General features: G+C 41.3%; 1 protein-coding gene across 2 annotated transcripts in view; it reads right to left on the bottom strand.

Annotated features, from left to right (window-relative positions):
• Positions 1-27,857, bottom strand: part of LOC143924586 (5-hydroxytryptamine receptor 2A-like) — a 999,965-nt gene that overhangs the window by 684,960 nt on the left and 287,148 nt on the right. For both annotated transcript variants that reach the window (XM_077449011.1, XM_077449081.1), the window contains exon 2: positions 20,215-20,449. The gene's annotated coding sequence lies outside the window, so the exon portion shown is untranslated. The remainder of the gene's footprint in view (positions 1-20,214; positions 20,450-27,857) is intronic.

Raw genomic sequence — 27,857 nt, forward strand, 5'->3', positions numbered from 1 at the left:
CGGGTGCGGCGGGTGCGGCGAATGGCTGAACTCGAATCGCACAGAGATCGGATGTGATTTGCACTGCAGTGCGGTGCGAATCACATTCGTTCTCATAAACCGCTGCAATGTGAACCCAGCCTTAGTGACACTGGCGACGGGGGGGTGATCACGGGGTTAAACCTTTATTGGGGGGGTTAGGGGGGTACATTAGAACTAAAGGGGGCTAACTCTAACTGCCCTAACAGTTATTACAGTCACAAATGACACCAATGCAAAAAAAAAAAAAAAAAAAATTACATTGGTGTCACTGTGACTGGGGGGCAGGGGTAATTGGGGGGGTGATCGGGGGGTAAAGGGGGGGTGTGAGTGTGCCTGGCATGTTCTACTGTGTGTGTAGAGTGTTGGTGCAACTCACCGATCCGCTCTCCTCCGTGTCGGAACGAAAAATACCGACACGGAGGAGAGAATACATCACTTCCTCTCCTGTGTTTACATTACAGGAGAGGAAGTGATGTCACGGGGGATTTACATTCGTCGAGAGCGATCGCGAGGGGGTGGCCATGAATGAATGGCCGCCCCCTCATCCCGGATCGCTCTCGAAGGAATGCCGACCGCCGCAGGCACCGGGGGGGGGGCCCGATCGGGCCCCCCACCCGCGGGCAGGCAGGGACTTATATATATGCCCATATGCCTGCCCGTGCCATTCTGCCGACGTATATCGTCGTGCGGCGGTCGGCAAGTGGTTAAATATCATGCCTGGGGGTGTCTATAGTATGCCTGTAAAGTGGCACAGTTTTCACATGTTTAGAACAGTACCACAGCAAAATTACATTTCTAAAGGAAAAAAAAGTAATTTAAAACTGATCGCGGCTGTAATGGATTGTCGGGTCTTGGCAATATAGATAAAAAGGTTCCCCACCAGTCCATTACCAGGCCCTTTGGGTCTGGTATGAATATTAAGGGTAACCCCGAACCAAAAATCCATATCAGGCCCTTCAGGTCTGGTATGGATATTAAGGGGAACCCTGTGCCAAAATGTAAAAAAAAATGGCATAGGGGTCCCCCCAAAATCCATACCAGACCCTTATCTGTGTACGCAACCTGGCAGGCCTCAGGAAAAGAGGGGGTGCTAGAGAACATATTTTTTGTGCAATTAAATTCAGTACAAAGGACATTATGAGGGGCAGGCATTGTTTAAATTTGATTAGGACATAATAAAATTACAAATAATATAAATATAATAAAAATTATTTCCCAAACACCAAGCTAATCAGACTTATTTTAAAATGATAAATACAAAGTGTTTTTCCCCTCTTTTGTTTTTATGCACCTATTTGGGTGTGAATTTATGTCGTACTTTTGAGGAGTCCAATTTCGTGGCAATCCATATTCGACATCCTGATTGGAGAGATCACAGAGGATCATTTGGTACAGCTGGAATCCACGCCATCCCTATGGGAGGACTGCAGACAACCATTATTTGATGCCTGAATGACTCACCACTAAGGTGTGTGGGTCCACACCTTCGGGTAAGCGTACCCATTACCTTTCTTGTGTATGCATAGTGAGTTATTTGTAAGAAGACGCCCCAAGAGTTGGCGATTGGATTGTCCTCATTATTTTATTTGTGGAGATATTGGGACGTTCTGTATCATTACTAGTTCCGGCCACTCTCCACTGTGAAAGGACTTTATATGGTTAAAGGGACTATTGTTCCTCTTTTGCTTTGTGCCTGACTTCAAGTCATCCATTTATTTTATTTTCATGGTGTTTTTTTGGGTGTGTTTTTTGTTTTTTTTTTGTTTTCACTTATCAGTTTTTTTATGTAAAAGGAAACTGTTTATGGGTTTACTAACACTGTTCATATTATCAATTTTTTTTGGCTCAGTGCCAACTAAACCACTGATTTGTTGTTTTTCACCTATCTTCACTGTTTGGTGATTGACTATTTTATTGTTTCCACATTTTTTACGCAATTGTTTTATTGTTGATGCTGGCTGCTAGTTTCTTTCTTTCTTTTTTATTTGGTAGCACAATTATAATTTGATTTGATAAATACAAAGTGTTGTATCCCACAGCAACCAATCTAAAGTCTTTTAGTGGCCTGACCTTAGCCATTTAAAATGTAATCAGAAGTTAATTTAGAACTCTGGATTAGCTTTTTCATACTACTTTACTGTATAAGCCTAATAGAAATCATGATCAAGACTGCTTGCATTACTATGAGACTTATATGAAGCTCTTGGAGCTTCTTTGGAGCTTTTTCTGTTACAGTTAGGTTGATTTCATTTGTTTACAGATTCCCCCTTTCAAATAACTTCCTTCCCTCCAGCTGTGTTTCTTTAATCCCAGCAGTTGATGAGCTTGACTATATGCAACTGACTTATCCTGGTTGAGTGATTTCCATGCAATTGGATATTATGGGCCTTTGAGTGTGATTTCCTGTTTATTAACTGTTTCTGACCAAATGACTGGTTACTTAAATGAAGAATTCTACAGAATAAATCTCAGATCTGTATACAAAAGACCTTGTTTTATTAAACTATGCCTCTTCTTGGCCCTCAGAATTATCTTGATTTACTATTTAATACAGCACATAAACATAAACATACTGGTATAAATTGGTGTGCCCAAAGGGGAGCTACAATGTTTTAGGCGGGTTCACACTATCTTCGCAAATGCGACTCACAGCAGGGTTTCGTTGCGTCCCTGTACACCGTTTCATGTCTGATTTCAGCCCGAATTTTTGGGCTGAGTTCGGACCTGAAATGGACCAAAAGGCACACAGGTCCCCTGTGCAAATTTGCACCTGAGCCACAGCGTAGATATGTGAAAGAAGCTCCACGGAGAGACGGTCACAATCTCCTACCATGCGAATTGAATTTGTAATATCATAAAGTGGCATATACAAATTCTACTCAATGTGTTCAGATGGTGTCTGAGCATCTTGTTCCTTTGCAAGGCTGTAATGTTTGATACAGTATGCAGTTATTGCTGCTGACTTTTTTTTTTTATAAATTTGGCCAGACCTTTGGATTTTGTTGCTTGTCTGTCTGCTGTGATTTTCCCCAAGCACTACGTATTCACACAATCTTTTAATTCATATACTTCCTTTCCTCCTTGGCTTGTACCACCACCCACCCCTATATAGGGGTGGGTGGTGGCATCTTCCCTGGTCTCACGATACGATTCAATTTGATTCAATCACAATGCATCACGATTACTGCCCATAGTTTTCATAAAACATTCAAGCAGTCAGAAGAATTCAATTTATTTTATTTTATCTGCTCTTAAAAAAAGGACACTTCCTGCATGTAGCGAAGTCTGAACACAGCAGACAAAAACAGTATTTAGTTAGAACAGTGAATAGTAAATGGCACATCCCCTTTATATTAAACAGCACCCTACACATTAAACAGCCCCTTTTAGATTACACAGCTCCCTGCACATGTAACAGCCTCCTGCACAGTACACAGTTCCTCTTTACATTACACAGCCCCCCTGCACATTAAACAGCCCCCTTTACATTTCATAACCCCCCGGCACATTCCACAACCCCCTTGCACATTAAACAGCCTCCCTTTATATTCCACAGCCCCACTGCACATTAAACAGCCCCCTTTACATTTCACAGCCGAGCACACTACACAACTCCTCTTTACATTACACAGCCCCCTTTACATTACACAGTCCTATTTACATTACACAGGTTCTCTTTACATTACACAACCCCCTTTACATTACACAGCCTGGGAGAGCCCTGCCAGTCTACTCTAAATTTTAAAATATTCACTGCCAGCTCCTGTTTCATGAATCCATCCTACACTGTGTAAGTATTAGTGTAAACCGATGCCTCAAAATACCTTATTATCTCTAATATTTTATGGCCTGTCACGTGACCTCTGTCCACTCTCCTTCTCTGATCTAAAGGCTACAGCTAGATGAGGAGAGCGGCCAGAGGTTATGTGACCAGACATAAAAGATTGGCAATAAGGTATTTATAGGCATCAGGGGCTGGCAGTGATTTTTTTCAACTTTAGAGTACACTGGCAGAGCTCTCACAGAAGACTGTGGGTCTCCTGGTAGTGTTTTTGTAGCTACAGAATTTCTCACTTTTATTAAAGCATATAAACCTTAAAGTGGTTAAAAAGCCTTAAGGTTTTTTACCTGAATGCATTCTATACTGTCTCTGTACTACAAAAATGTTGCTTCAAATGCAATTTGCTTGTATTGTCGGTTGCAATGAACATTAATATTGCAGCCTTTTTATTGGTTGTAACTGATATTATAGAATAAACACAATGCTGGGAGGGTTTATACAAAGCTGCTTACTGTTTTCTTCTTTTTTTTTTTGGAAGACTCCAAATCTTCCTGTAGAAGGCATCATAACCCAAGATCACTTAGCTATTCTTATGCCCCTTAATGAACAAAAAAAAAAAAAAAACTTTGGTAACCAGGAGATCTTTACTTAACATATTTTCACATTCTGGCACACTTGCCCAGCAAAGTGAAAACCTCCCGCTCTGCAATGACTGCAAAATGCTGACAGGCCGGTAGAAGCCTTTATGACAGAAGAGGCATAGGCCTATTTCACATGGATTTCAGTTTGTATAAGAGTATGTATAAGCAGAGATTTCATTTCAGCAAGCTCTGTAAAAACTTTTAAAGTATCATTCAACTACTAATGGGAGTGTTGACTGTCAATTCCAACAAGCTGCTAGCAGGCTTCATCACTTCAAAAACAAATAGAAAGCTGGCTGAAGCCTGCTAGCAGCTTGCTTAAAATGGCAGTCAACAATGCAATTAATGGCACCTTAAAAGCAGCATCAACAATGCTTGCTGAAAGCTCAGCCAATGCTTTGTTAAAGAGTGGTTTCTGAAAATGTCATCACTTTGACAGCTATAATCAAACTTTTGTTAAAAGGGTAACTAAACGCAAAACTGTTTTAAAGGGTTGGACAGAGTGGAGAGGGATTAGAATATCTGTCAATTTTTATTGCTATCTATGCTCAGTGTAAGGGATACTGATTGCAGGTTTTCAATGGCAGTGGGGATGACCATTTCAGTGTAGCTGTACTTATAAAACTGGAATCAGACTGTGTATAATTAAAATAATGTTTATTAATGCACACAACACCTATCTAATACCTAATTACTAGAATCTGCTGACTGCTGGAAGACACCCGTTGGTGGTCACCAGAACTATGCCCTTCAGGTCTGTGAACCTCAATGCCGCCGGCAGGTGATCTGGATCCTGACAACCCAATAGTGAAATTGACCCTCTTTTTGTCCTGTTTATTATTATCACTGAAACTGAAAGAAAATCCCAAATTTTGAATTGATATCACAATAGGAATAGAGGGGAAATCTTCCAATGGGGGCAGTAATTCTGGTGACCCTGTGATACCCCGGGATTCCCTCCAATTTTTCAGTTTTGGCTATGGGACAGGAAGTGGATAGCAATATCCCCTATGGGACACAAGTAGCAAAAAAAAAACCTCACAGAAATTTGAACACTCCCTTACTCTATCCAGAATGCAAAACACTTTAATACTGTCAGTGTATAGTTAAATCTATTTATTCATATCTATCTTCAATGACCTCTGAGCCCAAAAGGGTTAAAAAATTACAATGCATTTGTGAACTGTAACTGCCTTTGCACTTAGAGCTGATTTCATTATGTTCATAATTACGTTTATATTGTATAACCTGGGGGGATTATTATTGACTTTCCAATCACTATTATTGACTATACAAAATAATGTATTGTTTGTTGACAACCTGTGTATTGTTGAGTATTAGTGTCAGAAGGCTAGTTGTTAGTTAATTTTGACAGAGTATAACCCCCAGTCCCCATTAAATTAGTGGGTACGATGCCTGGGGGTGTGGAGATGCGACTTGGTGTACATCTTGCGGTATGTATGCATTCCTTGATCATCCGATCAAGGGCTAATACTGCTGTGAAAAATGTAAGCACATTGTTTCCCTGGAAGCCCAGGCTCTGAATCTAGGGAAGCAACTATCAACACTGAGAAGTCCCTTCATACGAAGGGAGAGTTGGGACATACATGGCAGGTGCCAGCAGGGGCCAGCACAGAGGCGGGTGGGGATAAAGAGGATCAGGCACCAAAGTGGAGTAGATGGGTGATAGTCAGGAAGGATAGATTGGAAAGAATCAGGGAGGCCATTTCTGGTATGGAACATCCCAATAAGTACGCCCCCTTGAGTGACTTTGGTGAAACCAGTCAGGGACCAGCACTGCTTAAACTGAAGGACTCCTCTAGCTGCCAGGGGAATAACTCCTCCAGTGAGGGTGGGAAAGGGAAAGACTGATTCTGGTGGTAGGGGGCTCGATTCTTAGAAGGACAGAGAGGGCAATCTGTCCCAAAGACCTGAAGTGCCGAACTGTATGCTGTTTACCTGGCACTCAGGCTCGGAACGTCACGGATCTGGTGCACAAATTACTGGGAGGGGCTGGGAAGACCTGGCTGCCATGGCGCACGTTGGCACCATTGACAAAGTCAGAGGAAGATGGATTGTCCTAACAAACTATTTTAGGGACTTATGAGCTAAATTAAAGAAAAGGACCTCCAAGGTAGTATTCTCAGAAATACTACCAGTACCTCAAGCCACACCAGAAAGGCAGAGGGAGATTAGAGAAGTAAACAAGTGCTGAGGAGCTGGTGTAGAAAGGAGGGGTTTGGGTTCCTGGAGAACTGGGGCAACTTCTCTGTCGCTTATCAGCTCTATAGAAGGGATGGACTGCACCTAAATGGGGAAGGTGTAAGGTGTGATCTGCTGGGAGTGAAGATGGCTGAAAAGTCAGAGGGGCTTTTAAACTAGGGGGGAGGTTCCAAAGGTAGAGATAATTAGCGCCCAGAGCACCTAATAAGGAAATAGTATGCGACTAGTCTAAACAATGTGGCGTGTTCACCAATGTCGGGAGTTTGGCAGACAAGATGGGAGAACTAGAGCTACTGTTGTACGAGGAGGATTTAGGTGTTGTAGGAATTACAGAAACTTGGTTTGACAGCTTTCATGATTGGCTGTCAACCATTTAAGGGTAATGAAAATAGAGTGATAGTAGGGGCGCTGAAAAATTGTAAATATAAACATCAATTACAAATGTGAAAATTAATAATCATAAAACACCTCAGGTAATAGTCACTATCACCATGAATTGAAAAACAAATAGTTGCAACGAAATGAATAATAATATAAAAAATAATAATTAATAAATAAAGTCCCACTTAGATACTAGAAAAACAAAAATATCCACAGTCCAAGACAGTGGAAAACTCCATCTAAATCCATATGCCAGAAGGCGGCTGAAATCTTCTACAAAGTTGTGACACGTCCCTTCACCAAACTTTTTTTTTGGACACAGAAAAACACCCCAACTGTGAAGATAAAGTTGTCTTCTTACCAGATGCTGTTGACTACTTTACTTAAAAAGATAGTCAAATAGGCTTATGCAGGTGAATTCCCTGCTCACATGGAATATACTGGACCTCTTATGGAAAAAACCTTCTCCTCATAGATTCAGACAGGTAATAAAAAAAGGAGAGCAAACAGAATCCATAGTGTGACACCGTTTAATAATAAAATAAATTAAAAAACATAAGGCCAAATGGCTGCTTACATATGCCGGTGCCCGACCTGGCACTGGGGCTGCTCGCTTAAAACAATCGTTTCATAATGGATGCGTAGTTCCTCGTTGTGTAGGGCGTGCGTTCCACCAAGACACAGCCGACAACCAAAAATGTCCGGAACTGTACGTGTACGCACGTGACTAGGTACCGCCTCGACGTACGTTTCATTTGACAGACGCTTCCTGATGACGTGTCAAACGAAACGTACGTCGAGGCGGTACCTAGTCACGTTCGTACACGTACAGTTCCGGACGTTTTTGGTTGTCGGCTGTTTCTTGGTGGAACGCACGCCCTACACAACGAGGAACTACGCATCCATTACGAAACAATTGTTTTAAGCGAGCAGCCCCAGTGCCAGGTCGGGCACCGGCATATGTAAGCAGCCATTTGGCCTTATGTTTTTACATTTATTTTATTATTAAACGGTATCACACTATGGATTCTGTTTGCTCTCCTTTTTTTATGACCTGTCTGAATCTATGAGGAGAAGGTTTTTCCATAAGAGGTCCAGCATATTCCATGTGAGCAGGGAATTCACCTGCATAAGCCTATTTGACTATCTTTTTAAGTAAAGTAGTCAACAGCATCTGGTAAGAAGACAACTTTATCTTCACAGTTGGGGTGTTTTTCTGTGTCCAAAAAAAAGTTTGGTGAAGGGACGTGTCACAACTTTGTAGAAGATTTCAGCCGCCTTCTGGCATATGGATTTAGATGGAGTTTTCCACTGAATGAATCACTGTCTTGGACTGTGGATATTTTTGTTTTTCTAGTATCTAAGTGGGACTTTATTTATTAATTATTATTTTTTATATTATTATTCCTTTCGTTGCAACTATTTGTTTTTCAATTCATGGTGATAGTGACTATTACCTGAGGTGTTTTATGATTATTAATTTTCACATTTGTAATTGACGTTTATATTTACAATTTTTCAGCGCCCGTACTATCACTCTATTTTCAGCACTACAAGTTTTTTCTCTTGTTTCTAGGGAGCAGCTATTAGTGTTTTCACTTGGTATATTTGATTCACTGATTATTAGTTTATTCCTTTTTTTCACATTTTTATAAGTGTCGCAGAGTTTACTAGCTGTTGTTTTTCAGCCATATTTTCACATTTAAGGGTAATCCCTATATCGCAGGGATAGAGAGGGTAAAAAAGGGGGAGGGGTATATCTGTATATCAAAAATTATGTACAAGTGAATGTGAGAGATTATATCACTAAGGGAGCAAGGGAAGAGGTGGAATCCTTATGGGTAGAGCTACAAAGGGAGGAAACTAAGAAGAAAGTAATACTGGTAGTGTGCTATAGGCCCCTTAACCAAAGGAAGGAGGCAAACCTCCTACCACAATTTGGATACCGGCAAGAATGGGAAGTGTCATTATATTAGGGGATTTTAATTATCCAGACATAGACTGGGTGGAAGGAACCACGCATTCATCTAAGGCTCGCCAGTTCCTAAATGTCTTGCAGGACAATTTCAGGGGTCAGTTTGTAAATGCACCAGCTAGAAACAAAGCGTTACAAGACCTACTGATTACCAACAATAGAGACCTGATCACGGATGTGGAAATACAGGGCAATTTAGGAAACAGCATTCACAGGTCAATTCGTTTTAATATAAATCACACAAATAGGAAACATAAGGAGAATACAAAGACACTGAATTTCAAAAGAGCCAACGTCCCTAAACTACGACCTTGCCAGAAGATAATAATTGGGATACAATTTTAGGAACAAAGAACACAGAGGAAAAATAGGTATGCTTTAAGAGCATATTAAATAAGGGCATTAGCCAGTGCATCCCAAAGGGAAATCATTTTAAAAGAGCTAATAAAAGTCCTGGGTGGCTTAACTCCAATGTAAACATGCATCTAAAAGCAAAGGGGAAGGCCTTCAAAAAAATACAAGGCTGATCGATCATCATCAGCAATCCAACTTTCTTTTCTTACATCAGGGGACACAGAGTCATAGTAATAACTATGTGGGTTATATCGGACCATCAGGTGCTGGACACTGGCACGCCCCTTTAGGCGTGAACTTCCCCATATAACCCCTCCCATTACTGGGAGTCCTTCATTTTTTCAACAGTGTCTAAGGTGTTGTACACGTGTAAGGATGTGTTGTACTGAGCTCCACGGGCAGTAATCCTTTGATGAGAGCCAGCCATCCTGACCGGATCCATTCTGATGTCTCCGTAATGGACTAAATGAATGGTACCCGGGCCTCGTCATCCGAAGACATGAGGTTTTGCTTGCAAATGCTTTTAAAGCTGGGCCCTGGGATCCAGTACTTTTTGGTAGTAAGGCCAATACAATTTTACTGGCAGGGTCTTCTCGCAGGTCCAGGATTGTGGGATTACCTGAATGTACCCCTGTTCCTGAAGGTTTCCTTTCAAGGTCGTGGAGCCTACCATGAAAGGCGAAGATTGGGTTTATTATCCCTGATAAACCCTGCTGTGAGGAAAGGTAGGGGAGATTTTCTCAGGAATCTCTCCTTCCATGTATTGTGTTGTCATGTCATGTCTATGTGTCACCACTGGAGGCTGTATTGAGCACTCACCATTCTGAGGCTGGAAACAGCAGAAGCTCCACTATCCTCTTCGTTCAAGCCAGCTCAGACCCTCAGGTATGAAGGGGGGTCTGATCACTTTCTGGGCCCCCAGATTGGCGTTTTTTCAAGCCAGCTCAGACCCTCAGGTATGAAGGGGGGTCTGATTACTTTCTGGGCCCCCAGATTGGTGTTTTTTGATCCTTTTAATGCCAGCCAGCTGCCTCTTTTTCTTAAATGAAGAAAAAAAAATTTTTTTTGGGCAGGTCGCGGCTGCTCGTCAGGCGGAGGATTTACCCCCCTGCCGCCGCCCGCCATGATGCCGGCACTCACACACTTCCCTGCTGAAAGGCATGGCTAAACGTACTGTACTATAGCCTAGCAAGTGAAACATTCTTTTCCTGGTACTGCCTCTGCTTTGTACTGTAAGCTATGAGTGACAAAGGGACCAGAAACTCCTCTAAGGGTTCTAAGGGGTTAATGGTATACAACAAACTAAAAACTTCCTCCCCTGAGAGGTAAAAAAAGAAAACTACGGCCAGTCAGGTGAGCCGTCAAGGGTAGAAAACTTCTGTCCCTGTGTATTTCATACAAACAGGTTTTTTCTTCTACCATTTAAAAGATTATTGCTATGATGTCTCTCCATAGTAGGACTAAACATAGCAGATTCCCATCCAGTCCTCAGGGCCCTTTTGTTGAGGTGCAGGAGGCTGGGGATCAGATAGATCTTCCCAAATATTGGAAAATACTTATTTTTCCTCTTCGGAGGATCTTAACAGGGAGGGGGTAGCTGCACAAGTGAGGTGTTTGTCTACTTCCTTACTTAACTCTTTTGTTGCCTGCAACACAGGGTCTTGAGGTATCTACCTCTAATAGGGTTCATTTGAACTTCCCCCACCTGGGGATGTTTTTTCTATTCATGCATAGCTATGTATTCTGAATGGGAACATTTCTATGAAAGAAATGGGGGGGGGGGGTTCCAGCTATTAATGCTGCAATCACCGCAGTGAGCAGAGTCTCACATGTCCAGTGGATAATGCACTGATGTTAAAGGATCCAGCAAGTTAAGGTTTGATTTTCCTTTTAAAGACAAGATGTCTTTTGCAGTTTTGGTTGCAATTGGAGTAGCTCAGTCCATTAAACCTTTAACGTCTGCTCCACTATTTTGGTGGAGCACATTTTGAGTCACGCTAATGCCTTGGAATATGGACTCCAAGGGGTTAAGGAACAGGTGTGAGATACCTGAAAGTTCTGTCTGATCTCACAGATGCTACGAAGGACTAGTGCATTTTTGCAGAGGTCCGTGGCTGAAATATTAATCAGTCGAAGCACCGGGTGAAAACCCTTAGCCAGTCTGTGTCCCTTTCTGGGGTACGACTATTTAGAATGGATAAGTACATCCAAAAGGGGTAAAGCGCTCTTTACCAGTAAAAGGAGGTTCAGACAGTTCTCCTTTAATCATGCAGCCTCTCCTATGCCTTAGTTCCCAGGGTCAGCACCAGGATCTTGAGGGCAGAAATCCAATAAAGCAGAATGCTAAGACCTTCTCATGAAGGAGCACACCCAGTCGTTCAGGTGAGGGGAAAGGTCCTGCGATTCTCAAAGTTTGGCAGGAACAATGTTAAGAGCAGAGGGATTTCTGTGATTTTCTTCTTTAGGTTACATCTAGAGTTTCAAGAGCCCGGATGGCCCAGTTGGCTTTCAATCTGAGGGTCCAGGGTTCGGGTCCTGTTTGGGTGCTGCCTCTACGGTCCTTGTGCTGCTGATGCAGCAGTCTTTATGCAAGAGTATCCATCTCCTCAAAGAATGCTACTAAGGTTCCAGAAAAAAAGAAAGAAAGGAAATAAGAGAAGTCTCTCTTTCTGGCCTCTGCATCAGCTGTTATCCCAGTCAGTGATATCAGAGATTCCCTTAGTGGAACAGGTCTCAGAGCCAAACAGAGAGGTAAGACCCATTCTAGTTCTCGTGATCTGAATCGGCACTTGAACATCCGAACCTTTCATAATTCGATCGGCTGTGTCCATCCTGCAAGGAGGGGAGTTGCACATTTCCATGTGCAAAAGTTTCCCGCTTACCAGAAATGTCTGCAGTTTGAAATATAAAATTATTTTTTTTCAATCATGGAACTGCCATCCGGCTTAGCCACAGCACTACGAGTGTTCTGAAAGATTCTGGCACCTCCTTTAGCCAGGTTAAGGGCTCAAGGCATAACGGTCCTAGCCTATTAAAAGGATCTACCTTTAATAGATCATTCAATCTCAGGTCTAAAAACAGAGTCTGATCTCAGCTGTAGATATCTGAAATCTCTAGGTTGGATTCTCAGCGTAGGAAGATTCTCCTTAAAACCATCAAGGAGGTTACTTGGGGGCTGGTTATAGACACCATACAGAAGAAGGTATTCTTACCCCAGACATGAATCAGTTCCATTGTAGGACTAATTCAACTTATCAGGATAAAGGAAGATTCCTTCATTTGGCTGCAGGAGATCTTTAGGGGAAATGGTGGCCTCCTTCAAGGCCATCCCTTACGCACAGTTTTATTCAAAGACTGCTTCAAGTCACCATCCTGTCAGTCTGGAATAAAGAGGATTCAGGCCTTTTTTGTTTCCAATACGCTTGGCTCCCAACATAGGTCAGAGCCTAAATTGGTGGTTGTTATCTTGCAGGAGGGAAAATCTTTATCCTGCAAGGTGTTAACAACAGATGCCAGCCTTCTAGGCTGGGGAGCAGCCCTGGAAGAAGATTCTGTCCAGGGGAAATGGTCCAGGTTAGAGGACCTTGCCTATCAACTTTGTGGGAAGTTTCAGGCAGTACATCTGGCTATAGAATCTTGGCGGTTAGATTACGGGACTGTCCTGACAGGATTCAGTCTGACAGAGCCACGGTGCTGGCTTACATCAATCACCAGGAGAGGCACGAGAAGTCGTGCAGCCCAAAAAAGAGGTGAATAATGTTTTAGCTTTGGCAGAACACAACACTCCTTGCCTATCGGCAATTTTAATATTTCAGGCGTACAATTATTTCCAGGAGAATGATCTCTTCACCCCAACATCTTCCTAGCAATATGTCAGAGGGGGTACTCCGAACATGGACCTATTTGCGTCCAGATTCATTAATAAGGTAGACAACTTTGTCAAACAAGGGGTCCGCTAGCAGGCGGAACAGACACATTAGTCTTCCCAGGGCATCAGTTATCACTGATCTATGCATTTCCTCCAGCTCTGCTACTTCCACGCCTTCTCTGCAGGATTAAACAGGAACAGAAGGAGGTGATTCTGGTGGCCCCAGCCGGATCCCAGAAGATCTTAATTTATTGAGATCATAAAGAGGGCATTAGAAGTCCTTTGGACTCTGCCATTATAGCCAGATCTTCTTGCACAAGGTCCGGTATTTAATCCTACTTTATGGACAAGGAGTTTAACAGGTTTGACTGTTGAATCCCACTCTATAAAAGATTGTGGGTGATCTCCTTTGGTAGTGTCTGCTTTGACTAATGCCAGGAAGCTGGCTTCCAGAATAACTTACTATAGAATCTGGAAGGCACAGGTTTCTTGGTATGGATCCAGGGGTGGGCACCCCAGGAAGTATGTCAATAGGCAGGATTCCTGCATATGGAATCTGAAATGAAGCTGGCCTTGACTTTTATCAAGAGCCAGATCCAGGCTGTGTCGATGTCTTTTTCCTATGGCCTCTTGCTTCCCACTCTTGGTGTGTAGCTTATTCAGGGGGTAACACGGTTTATTCCCCATATCAAGGCACCTCTAAATCCTTAGGATTTAAGATTGGTCTTATCGGCTTTGCTGAATCAGCGTTTGTACGTTACGAGAAATTCTCTTGGTTCTTTGACAAGAAAGATAATCTTTTTTGCTTGCCATTTCTTCTGCTAGAAGAGTATCGGAACTAACGTCTCTGTCTTGTAAGAGCCATATTTTATCATGCATTGGGTTGAGGTGGTTTGATGTCCTCATCCTGAATTCTACCAAAAGTGGTAACAGGTTTTCATTTAAATCAAGATAATATTCTTCCTTCTTTCTCCCCATAAGCCTTAATCTGGGGAAGAGAAAGCACTACAGTCTCTTGATGTAGTAAGAGCGATCAGAATCTATTTAAAGGCGACCACTCAGGTTCACAAAACACAGGTTTTGTTTATACTGCCAGAAGGTCAAAGGTATGGACAGGCAGCATCAAGATCCACTATTTTCCAAATGGCTTTGTCAAGTGATTGATCAAGCTTCAGCTTAAAGAAGAAAATTCTTCCTTCTCATATTAGGAGCACACTCATCCAGGGTGATTAGTGCCTCTTGGGTGGTGCATCATCAGGCCTCTATGGCTCAGATCTGTAAGACCGCAACTTGGTCTACTGTGCAGACGTTTATCCGATTTTATCAAATCAATATTAAAGGTCATAAGGATATTGCCTTGGACACAGCATACACTGCAGGCTGCAGTATGAGTCCTCTGGCCTCATGTTTCCTTGATTCTGTCTCCCCCCTTCAGTTGCCATTGCTATGGGACATCCCACATAGTTATTACTATAGCTCTGTGATCCCTGATGTAAGAAAAGAAAATAGGATTTTTAAAACAGCTTACCTGTAAAATACTTTTCTTTGATGTACATCAGGGGAGACAGAGGTCCCTCCCTTCTTCTTATACACTTTGATTGCTTGGCTACAAAACTGAGGACTCCCAGTAATGGGAGTAATGGGAGGGGTTATATGGGGGAAGTTCACGCCTTAAGGGGCGTGCCAGTGTCCAGCACCTGATGGTCCGATATAACCCACATAGTTATTACTATGGCTCTGTGTCCCCTGATGTACATCAAAGAAAATGATTTTAAAGGGAAGCTGTTTTAAAAATCCTATTTTACAAAGAATGCAACAAGAAATGTAAGGATGCAATCAGGGCAGCTAAGGTAGAACACAAAAGTCACATAGTGGAGGAGAGTAAAAAAAATCCCAAGAAATTCTTTGTTTATGTTGGTCCCATAAAGAATGATGAAGGGATGGAGAGATGGCAAAGGTATTGAACGTATTCTTCTCCTCAGTCTTCACAAGGGAAACAGGGGGCTTCAGTGACCAAAACTGCAATGTTTAATCTTATGACACATCACAGGAAGTACCCTCATGGCTAACAGAGGACAGAATTAGAAATAGACTTGAAAGATGTAACATAAATAAGTCCCTGGGACCAGATGGCTTGCACCTGAGGGTCCTTAAGGAACTCAGTCTAGTAATTGCCAGACCGCTGTTCCTAATTTTTTACGAACAGTCTACTGACTGGAATGGTACCAGCTGATTGGAGAAAAGCCAATGTAGCACCAATATTTTAAAAAAATGGCCAAGATACATCCTTGGGAAATACAGACCAGTTAGCCTAACATCAATTGTATGCAAGTTCTTAGAGGGGACAATAAGGGACTATATACAATATTTTAGTAATGGGAATGGTATCATTAGCAGTAATCAGCTTGGGTTCATGAAGAATCGTTATTGCCAAACCAATCTATTAACCTTCTATGGGGAGGTGAGCTGACATCTAGATAAAGGCAATCCCGTAGACATGGTGTATCTGGATTTTGCAAAAGCATTTGATACAGTTCCCCATAAACGTACTGTACACTGTAAGGTCCGTTGACATGGACCATAGGGGGAGTACATGGATTGAAAACTGGCTACAGGGCCAATTTCAGAGGGTAGTGAGAAATGGGGAGTACTCAGAATGGGCAGGGGTGAAAAGTGGGGTCCCCCAGGGTTCTGTCCTGGGACCAATCCTATTTAATTTATTCATAAACGAACTGGAGGATGGGATAAACAGCTCAATCTCTATTTGCAGATGATACTAAGCTAAGCAGAAATCTCTTCCACAGGGAGTGGTTTCTGCGGGGAGCATCGATAATTTCAAAAAACTATTAGATAAGCACCTGCACGACCACACCATACAAGGATATACAATGTAAAATTGACATAAAATCACACACATGGGTTGGACTTGATGGACTTGTCTTTTTTCAACCTCGTCTACTATGTAACTATGTATGACCACTTTTCAGATATCTATATTTTGTGTTCCAATATCAAACACAAGTCTTTTTCATTTACTGTCTTCATGACCTTTAAAAGCAGAAAAAAACAACTTTCCTCTTCAATATACTGATATTCCATGTGACAATTACGTTGTGAACTTTTCATTTGGCTATTGGTCAACAGAGTCTGTGTGTATAATAAGTACTGTTATCTGCCCGACCAACATCATAATAAGCAGGTCCATGTTGGACAGAAGACATGACCTTTTCATTTAAATAGGTCTGCCAGATCCATCTGTGTGTAAACAGTCACGTGACCAGAGAAAGAATAATTTACTAGTATTTAAAAAGATCTATTTCACAAAAATTGCTATGCTGAAGTCTTAAAGAACAAAAATGAAGAGGATGCCCAGATAAAACCAATCAGAATCTGGTGGTCTTTTTTTGGTGAGTTTTAGAATTAGCTGCAACAGTCATCTTGGTTACTATACAACCATTTTCTAAATCTGATAGATAAATTTTTATGTTATTTTTACACTATGTGTTTAAACCCATATCCTCCATTAATACATCCCCAAGCAGGTATTAAATTGCAACGTAAAGTATGTATTTTGTTAACCTTTAAAATCTATATTTCTGATTTATTAATCAGAAGATATGATATGGGTTAAAAGAGAATTCTAAAGACGAGGAGGAAAAGCTTTAAATATAATAACATTTATTAAAAGTAGTTGAAAGTCTAGCTAACACACAAATCTCTATCTATGGTCTTACATCAAGAAAGAAAATACTAGGTTGAAATATAATATTTACATACAGGAATACAAAGTATATTCTCTAAGACAGTGATCTACAACATATTTAGTTACAAGCAACACCTTTAACCATAATTACCCATCCTTACAAACGTCCCATTCTGATGACTGGGTTCCCAAAAAGAGACCTGTTACCTCCCCTTGGCTCTGAGTATATGCCTTCATGCTGATTCCCCATAGTCTGCCTTAGCTTGGATCATGATTGGAGGGCTTACTACATAAGTCGGCCCCCTTTCACGCAAATCCTTGTGACTATTCTTAAACAGAAGATTTAATTGGATTTCCCCAGGAACTTAAGCAATGGTTATGGTTGGACTCTCCTCATTGTCTACCCCAGCATGGGGTCCTTTGAAGTGAGTAGGTGTAGAACAATGGGAGTGGCTCTCCATATGGTATATACAAGTCTCGGCCCCGCATTGTCTGCTCTTAACAAGCACCTGGGGGGAGGCATTTTACCTGGCTTTCATAGATGCCAGCCAAATGAGATCTATTTCTAATTACAATATTTTACAGATATTAAAGATTTCACATAAACTCATAAGGCAACAATTTATTAAAATTAATTAAATGTATTTGACATAAACTCTAAGTACCTGAATATGTGCTGGTTTTAACCCTGAATAAGTGTTGGTTTTAACCCCATTTAATCAAATTTTTAAGTACCCCTACTCTGTGAGAGGGAAAGTGCAGTGCTATGAGCCAACTAGGGCTCTACTTCTTAACATAGAAGGTCAGTCCACAGTTTCAGTAGGATCACATTAAAGAGTGATGATATCATCAGTCACCAGAGTGCTGCTTTTTCTTCATCATCCAATCAAAAACTGAAGGGAGGTTTGTGACCAAGTTGTTTGTTTAACAGCAGTTGAAAGAATTAGGTCAATAACCTGACAGGTGTTCATAGATCACAAGACTGGCTGAACACAAATAAATCCCTTGACAGGTAGAACTGAACAAATGCGTTTCTGCTTCTGTGTACTTGGCAGTTTTTCTTGAATTCAGCCTACCATACCAAATGCAGCTTTCTACTTCTGGCAAGCTTTGAATCAATAAACTAAAATGGCTGACAGGAAATACATTAGTGAAATTCTGACCTTGACCAGTAACAATAAAATGGCATTTCCCCCTAGGTACAGATTGCTTAGATAACTCCTACAGATGTGGGGGCTAATTTAAGCTAAATTATTAAAGAATTTGAGAATCTTTTGCGAATAATTCAAAAATTAAAAGAAAAAGAACTCAAACATTTTGTGAATATTCACTTCAACCACTTGAATAGCAAATTCCCATTCCCTCTCAACCCAATCATGATGGTAGAGGTGTTTCACAAAAAAAAACATTGTCAACTGTTTTATGAAATCAAGAAACAGAACCTTATCTTCATTTATTTTATGAATTCCCATGTCTCTTTTAATGTTCTATACAATTTGAAACAATTGTATTTGGTGTGAGGATGGTAGTTTTCTGCAAAGATTTTTTGAGATATAATTTAAGTGGGGGTGGGTCTGCCTTAGTATTGGTTTAATAGCTAAAATATTAACAGGCTGAGAGTATTAGTGATAAGGGTTAGATTCAGGTCTAGGATTAGGCGCATCTGTTTAATAGTTAAATTGGTATTATGCATTTTAAACATGAAAGCAAAAAACCTTCTGTGTGCTGCTCCCCTTATACTTACCCAAGCCTGATCTCGATCCAGCAATGTGCAAAAGAGCAGAGGCTCTCTCAGCTCTCTCTCTCCCTCCTCATTGGCTCAGACACTTAATCACAGCCATTGAGGAGATAGCGGGAGGGGGTCTGAGACACATTCTGTAGACATACAGAGCGGGACTCGGGAGTGAAGTGCCCCCATTGCGAGAACTTACCAGGGGGAGGAGCACAGAGCACCAGCAGTGGACCCATGAAGATACGAATTGGAGCTGCTCTGTGCAAAACAAATGCACAGAACAGGTAAGTATAAACCTGTTTGGTATTTCAATAAAATGTTTTCCGTTAGTATCACTTTTAGTTTTGGTGTATGTTCAGGATACTGTTAATGTGTGAAGGTAGGTTTGGCAGTTAGGATTAATTTTTCGGGCCAGTTGTTGGGAAGGTGTGAAAAATTGTATAGAAAAGTAAATGTGATGCCCAAAGTTAGGTAAACGTTTTTTTTGTTTTGTTTTTTCACTAAAACAAATGTACCAAAGTTTTTGACCTATAACAACAACAAAATATTTCCGTGGATATAACCTTGGTTCTTCATGTTGTAACCATCTACAGTTTAATTAGAAAGATTCATAGGAACCTTCCACCTGATCTTCTTAATATTCTCACAACTGTATTTAGACATTATAGTTTTGTCAGTGATGAGCAAAAAATTGGAGGTCTATAGTTAGGTAAGGGGAGCTCATGCTCTAAAACTGAGCCTCATTCTAGTTTGCAATGCACAATGTGGATTGCAAATATCTGCCTCAAAATTCAATGCAATTCTAGGCATTTTCAAATGATCAAGCAAGCAAATATGAGATTGTTCCTGAATAATTAAAAATGACTCCTCTCTTTTTGGAAATCATTATTGAAGTTATCAGAGATTTCCACACTGTCATTAATAACAATTTCAGTTATGGCCTAGTAGAGACGTTTACGTTTACACTGTACATATATATTTGTTTGTGGCACTCAGTTTAGATACTTAGTGGAGCTCTTCTGCAAAGAGTACAATTTATTATATATAACAAAACATTGAATATATTTCAATCAGAACCATTTCATTTACCTGGATGTTACATGAAAAATGTTGGATTTCTAAATATATCCTTCTCACAACAAACTGCATATTTTCTTTCCTTTAATTTGATATTATAATTGTTTAAAATTATTTTATGCATTTGCATTTTATGTGGCTGAGACACGGCTAATATCTTCATGAATGCAGATATAACTTCTGAGAGCCAAAAAAATAGTTTTTTTTTCAAAGAAAAATTGGAGTATATTTATGAAGCAGTGAATGTTGCATTCACCAAATATTCACTGCAGGGTGATCTTCTTGGTGTGTTTGTTTAAATAAAAGGGAATAAATCCAACCTTTCTGTTTGGTGGTTGTTACATTAACGTGTGCCCCATCTAATTTAGGTATGATAGAACATTACAACATACCCTTTAAATAAAGTCAAACATATCTATATAGCGCATACATATTGTTATTTTTAGGTGACTACTTACTATTTTCAGGGTCTTGGGAGGTGGCTACATGTGAAGTCTTATCTTACGTGGGAAGGACTCCAGCCATCATGACATAACTTCAGACTTTAGTCTTGCTTTCCTATGGTCCCATGGTGCAGATGCCTAAACTCATTCCAATCTCAAATGTTGGCTAGGATGTAGAAGGCTTTGCAGATGCTGGTTCCCAGGTATTCTCAGGGTGGAGTGTCATCCAAGAATGTGGTATCTGAAGGACCTACAGAAATAAACACATTTGCTAAGTAGCAATAAACAGGCTCTTTCTCTTAAAGGATTATTTCTTTTGTTAAAATATTCTTTATTTCAGACAAAGAACAGATGCTAGATACTTTGCTATAATTTGCAAATGTTTAACCTAAATGTTAAGCATAACAAGTAGCTTCTATGTTTGAAAGTGTTTTGTTGTATTTATTTGCTATAAGTACAAAAAAAAACTCCCCGTTGGTCTTGCCAGAAAGCCAGTGTTGTTCTGTGCTTTCTGCAGTATTATCTCAAACAATCTTATCAATAAATGTGTTAACAGTACAGAACAGTCCCTATATATTATGTAGAAGAGAAGGGGAAGGAGGTTGAAGTCCTGTTATACTATCTGTCCTATAATGACAGCATTGCTCTTTCACAGATACAGTACAGAGCAGGGACGTACAGTCAGGGGAGGCAGGTGAAGCAGAGCCATGGGCATGAAACAAAAAGATCAACTTCGAGGGTCGCAGCTCGGAAACCTCGGGGTCCTACCCCACTACTGGTCAAAATTTGGGGCGCCTATCATCTGTGGTTCTGGAGATACGGGGCTCCTTGTGCAGCCTGTCAGAAGCTAAATAGAGAGCTGCCAATTTAAACGCAAGCTGGCACACTCTGCAGCAGACTGAGAGGATGAGCTCACAGTGCCTCTCATCACTTCTTGTCAGAGGCACTGAGCTCAATGGACAGCTTGAAGTCTTTGACCAATGGTAACGTACCATTTGCCCAAGCTGTCCAATAAAACAGCTGCAGTGGAGGCTGGCCTCTCACTGCAGTGTCAAAGAAGGGGGCATGTGTCTAAAAGACACATGCTACCTCCCAGCCCTCTTAACTAGAAGGAAAAAAACGTGTTTATGTGTATAAGATTTACCCACAATCCCATGTTTTTCTCACACAGTTAAGAGAGAGAATGTGAATCTGCTGCTGCTGAAAAGGTATAAGCTAAATTATGTATTATTATGCTATATGTTATAAGAAAATAATTTATTATTTATCTATTTACTGTGAAATTACTGGTTTGAAGTTATATCTTCAAACTTCAGTAATTTGTCCATTAACCACTTGAGATCCGCGCTATTGCCAAATGACGGCATTAGCGCGGATCTACTTTTCCGGGACTACGTCTATTGACGTCGTCCCGGTTACGAGCGGCCCGCGCGCCCCCTGAGGGGCGCGCGCGGCGCGCTCTGTGATTGACGAGTCCACGAGACTCGCCTGATCACCGATCCGTGCAAGGGGTCGATCCCGACCCCTTATCACGTGATCAGCTGTCAGCCAATGACAGCTGATCATGTGACAGAACGGAGCCGGTAATCGGCTATTATTCCTCCTCGCGCTGACAGCGCGAGGAGAGAAAAGAAAAGCCGATCACCGGCGGCCGTGATCGGGACATCAGTCCCGATCACGGCCAGCAATACAGCTGACCACCTGCCTCCTGCCAGTGCCCACCTGCCCACCGCAGTGCCATCCTGAATGAAAGTAAGTGCCCCCCATCAGTGCCACCCAGCAGTGCCTATAGTGCCCACAGCGCCACCCACAGTGCCACCCACAATGCCACCCACAGTGCCATCCAGCAGTGCAACCAACAGTGCCACCCACAGTGCCCACAATCTTCCTTAAAGGTGCTGCACCCCAGTGCCGCCCATCAGTGCCCAGCAGTGCCGCCCATCAGTGCCCAGCAGTGCCGCCCATCAGTGCCCAGCAGTGCCACCTATCAGAGCCACCTATCAGTGCCACCTATCAGTGCCCATCAGTCCCATCTATCAGTGGTACCTATCAGTGCCCATCCGTGCCACCCATCCGTGCCACTTATCCGTGCCACCCATCCATGCCATCTTATCTGTGCCCATCTTTGCCCATCAGTGCCGCCTTATCTGTGCCGATTGGTGCCGCCTTATCTGTGCCTATTAGTGCCGCCTTAACTATGCCTATCAGTGCCCACCAATGCAGCCTATCAGTGCCCACCAATGCAGCCCATCAGTGCCCACCAATGCAGCCATCAGTGCCGCCTAATCAGCGCACTTCAATGAAGGAGAAAAATGACCCGTTTGCAAAATTGTATAACAAACTATTAAAACATGATTTTTTTTTTTTTTTTTTGCATCTTTTTTTGTTTGTTTAGCAAAAAATAAAACTCCGAGCTGTAATTAAATACCACCAAAAGAAAGCTCTATTTGTGGGAAAAAAATGATAAAAATTTCATTTGGGTACAGTGTTGTATGACCGCGCAATTGTCATTCAAAGTGCATCAGCGCTGAAAGCTGAAAATTGGTCTGGGACTGAGGGGGGTTTAAGTGCCCAGTAAGCAAGTGGTTAAGACACCTGCTTGAGTACAGTTTTTGAAAATATAGTAAATTACCTTAAAATAATATATAATAATTATTTGTGCATTACTTATGGTAATTAACCCCTTGCCACCCAGGCCAATTCTGACACTTCTCTGCTACAAAGTATGTTACTGGTAGGACCACCAGCATATAATAAAGGAAAAAAAACAAGAAAAATAAAAAAAATTCAGCTACCGTATCTAATGATTGGTAAGCAGCAAAATATAAACATTTTGTTTATGGTTCAAATTATCTTTGTTTTTAAAAGGATGTTATACTTACTGCTCTGTGCAATGGTTTTGCACAGAGCAGCCCAATCCTTTTCTTTTTGGGTACCCTACCGGTGGTCCTAGCCCCTCCCCCCTGTCAAGTGTGCCCAATAGCAAGCCTCTCGCTATGGGGGCACTTAAGCAGGCTCTCTCTCGAACCACGCTGTGTATCCATTCACACCCAGAGCGTGGCTCTGCCCCTCCACCCACCCTTTATTGGTTCACTGCCTGTGATTGACAACAGCAGAAGTCAATGGATCCTGCTGCTGTGTGAGGCAATGAGGAGTGAGAGACCAGGAGAGGCGCTGGTCTCATGCACATCACTGGATTGAGATGGGGCTCCGGTAAGTATAAGGGGCTTGTGGTAGCTGCACCCAGAAGGGTTTTTATCTTAATGCATAAAATACACTAAGGTAAAAAAAACTTTAGAACCACTTTAAATATGGGAACGAATCGTTACAAGAGTATTAGTAAGATGCTCACACATGTTTCCATGTATCCATTTGTATTACCTGTCATTGAAAATGTTATTTTAAGCATTAGTGCAAAGCCCTGCCTCTTCCAGCTACAGTATGCCCCATCCAATACTTCCAGATACTTGAACAAAATATAGTAGTGCACCACTTGGGTGTAGGGAGTTTTAGTTTTAGTATTCCTTTGTGTCTCACCCTTAATGGGGGGGGCAAGTGTAGATACCTAAACAATCCAATTTAAAAAAGCAAAATATCAGCTTTATAGAACAGACTGAAAACATAGGTAATGATCATACCTTAAGGTGTGTTCATTAACTACTTTTTCAGTCTGTCCTATACCGCTGATATATAGTTTTTTTTTTTTACTTCCAGATACTTCCTGCTATGATCCATTACTTTAACTAAAGGCACTTGTATGACAGTCTGTCCAAATTCTAACATCAGATCACCATGTGGGTGGCACAGTGGTGCAGTGGGTAGCACTCTCGCCTAGCAGTAAAAAGGGCCCTCCATGAGCACACGCTGACAATATTATCTCTTAATTACTCAGATCACATGTAATATATAAGAAAACTGCAGAGTACCTTTAAGTAATTCAGGGATGATTCGATAGAACTGTACAGAAAACATAGGGGTTAACAATAGGGTTATTTTTAAGGTTAAGTTTTTTTAACACACATGTGACACATTTTATAACTTAGTACAAAGATCAGTGTGGTGACATTACTACTAAAATTCTGTCAAAGCAGGACTGTGAAGAGGAGATTTATGGAAGTACAATTCATTTGTATTTAAATGTCGTGTCTTTAAGCCGCTCAGAAAATGTGATAAATTAAATCTCCTGTTGTTTTGAAAATTACTTTTAAACCTTCTGTTAAAAGTGGATTTCCATCATATTTTCTAATCACCATATTTTCATATTAAAATACAGTTATAAGTATGTACAGTAGATTGGGTAAAATGCTAGCAATTGTTTGTTTTTAGCTAGACGGATGACCTGTGGTTCCAGCTCTGCATGTAAAAGAAAATTAGAATTCAGCTGTACATAGCGTTTCTCAGCGTACCCCCACCTTCTAATCATCTGCGGCTCATTTTGCCCGGAGAACAAAGACCTTCACATATAATAAACACAATTACTTCTTTTCACTCCCTCAAAAAAATGCCAGAACGGTCGCACTTTCTTGCAAAACTTAGATTATCCCAGGAGAAAGAACTAGAATATAATTTGCATTTGGTTAGAAGTGCTATTGTTGTATCATGGCCTAAGCCAGAGGTTATTATAGGACAGTATTTAAAATGGAACTCCGGCCATACGATTTCTAGTTTTGGATAGAATAGGGAAGGGTTAGAACTCTTTATATCTTCTGGAGAGTTTTCCTTACATTCTGTCCTGATAACACAACACTTTCTGTTTTAGTCATAATAGTTTAATAACAAAAAATGAGAATGAATTTCCCAAAAAAAAAAAAACTGACCTAACCTGTCCTCACCTTATCCCAAACTAGAAAACTAGAAACAAAAGTTTTGCTGAAAGTACCATCACACCTTTTTTATCCATTTAGATTGGAGCAGGATCCCTGACCTTGGTACCATATCTGTTTAAGGCCTCGTATTGATGAGCAGATATAGCTTGCTTTTAGGCACATTCAACTTGCAACATACATTTGAAATCAGTTTGAGATACTTTTGAGTTGGGTCTGGGTTCCTTAACCACATCTCGTGGCTCTTCCGTTCTGACTGTACATCATATGACGTCCTTAGTAGTAGTGTGGCATGTCGCTCCGACACAACGCATCCCTGATTGCGGTAAAGAGCCTATGACAATTCACAGCGTAACTAGGAAGTGCAGTTTTTTGGCTCTCCTGACATGGGGGGGGGGGGGGGTCTGCACTGAAAATCAGTGCAGTGATTATCAGTGCAGCCCCACCAGTGATGCCCACCAGAGCCCATCAGTGATGCCGATCAACGCCAATCAGTGCCTATGTGTGATGCCTTTCAGTGTCCATCAGTGATGCCTGTCAGTGCCTCCTCATCAGTGATGCCTGTCAGGGTCTCCTTATCAGTGCTGCCTATGAGTGCTGTCTATTGGTGCAGCCCATCAGTGATCATTATCGCCAATCAGTGCCGCATATCAGTGCACATTCGTTTTGCCTATCAGTGCCCATCATTGCTGCCTATCAGTGCCCATAAAGGCTGCCCATCAGTGCCACCTATCAGTGCCCAACAGTGCCGCCTATCAGTGCCTGTCAGTGCAGCCACATCAGAGCACACCAGTGAAGGAGAAAACTTACTTATTTACAAAATTTTATAACAGAAACAAAGAGAATTTTATTTTTTATTTTTACCAAATTTTCAGTCATTTTTAATTTGTTTAGCAAAAAATAATAAACTCAGTGGTGATTAAATACCACCAAAAGAAAGCTCTTTCTGTCTCTAAAAAATAGCAAAGATTTTGTTTGGGTGTAGCATTGCATGACCGCACAATTGTCATTCAAAGTGCAACAGCGCTGAAAGCTGAAAATTGACTTGGGCAGGAAGGGGGTGAAACTGTCCTGTATTGAAGTGGTTAAAGTACAAAGTACAACTAAAGGTTCCTGTGTGACAGTCTAAGAAAGTACTAAATCCAGTTACTATGTGATGCACAAGTCTCTTAAGGAATATAAAAAAATAAAAAAAAACAGCTTTTGTTACTTTCCCAGACTAAGCAAAACCTCCCTCATTTGTGTCTCACATGCTTCCCCTCCCAGACACTGCAGCTCACAGTGGAAGGGTTTCAGCAATGGAGGCAGTGCTAACTGAGAAGCGTGAATCAGCAGTGACAATGTTAATAGACACAACCCCTGCCTTATTTTTTATCCCATTATAGTGCAAACATGCAAAGCTTACATGAGAGTGATAACTCTAAATTCAGGAGCAATGTACCTTAATAGCTACACCCATCACAGGAAGCAGCATTAGGTAGATTTTACTGGAACGAGCACCAGGTATATGCATATAATTGCTGCAGGACATACCTTTTAAATAGAAGGCCACAGTTTACTTTAACAAGGGCAATATGACTTACAGTTGAGCTCCTTCTGACTGGTATTAGGCCTCCCTCTAGACTGCATCAAGATTCATTTTTTGACTAAAACAAAGTGTGATTGACCACTCTATAATCTGAGAGTCTATTTGTCTCATTACAGTGGTGCCATGTGTATCCTCCTATCACATTGAAGTTGGTGAGGGGGTTTCCATCTTCTGACATCTATATTAAATAGACTTTTCCATTAACTTTTTTCCATATTATTAAAGCGATATTAAAAGCGGTAGTAAACCCGCTGAAATGTATTTATTTTTTTCATACCTGCAAGGGAAAAGGCATAATGAGCTAGTATGCACCTCATACTAGCTCATTATGATATACTTACCTTAAAACGAGGCCCCAACATCTTGCCCGATACACAACGACGGAGCTGACATGTTCCCTCGTTGTGTCTTCCGGATATCGCGGCTCCGGCGCTGTGAGTGGCCGGAGTGGCGATATCGTCACTCCCGCGCATGCGCACGGGAGAATTCTTTCCGGCAGGGTCCGACGTCTGCCGGACTTTCAGCCGAGAAACCCCTGTGCGCATGCGCTGCTGCAATCATCGGCTCATTGCCAGGGGAATATCTCCTAAACCTTACAGGTTTAGGAGATATTTTTTTTACCAACAGGTAAGCCTTATTATAGACTTACCTGTAAGTAAAAGTGAAAAAGTCTATACAACCGCTTTAAAGCCTTGGTTTTTGCTTTTTTTCCTTATGAATTATATGTACTGTGACTGAGAGAGTGAATGATCCAATGAGAGGTCACCTTCCCACTGCCAGCAGACTTTATATCAGCTCTTCTGCTGACCAGTGGTGTGGGTAGGGACTAAGTACAAAATAATAGGAGACCTTACTATTGGCATTCTTTAGTAAAATGTGGCTTCCCATCACTGTTATTTAAACCATTTAAGTTATATAGTTGTTATTTTTCTTAACCTAGTCTGTTAGGCTAGACCATTTACAGACAATTTAAGAAAGCATATACTGTATAATTTACCTTACTGTACTGTTTATCACTCTGGTATTCAAAAACAAACTGCCATTACTGTGATCAGTTCTGTATTATCAGGCTCCAAGCGCACTGGCTTAAAAAACGTTGCTTCTTCTGGGCATGTTGGGTTGCCTTTAAATATTCATCTAGTTATGCAGCCATAATGTCTCAACCAGTGTGATGTGATCATAACTCTTGTTCTTACTATATCAACTGTAATTTTGCAATTGTTTGCCTGAGGGTGGTCTGCCCCCCC

The sequence above is a fragment of the Lithobates pipiens genome, unplaced genomic scaffold (assembly GCF_037356315.1).
Source record: "Lithobates pipiens isolate NorthernLeopardFrog02 unplaced genomic scaffold, aLitPip1_a1.2 Scaffold_1, whole genome shotgun sequence".
Taxonomy (NCBI): domain Eukaryota; kingdom Metazoa; phylum Chordata; class Amphibia; order Anura; family Ranidae; genus Lithobates; species Lithobates pipiens.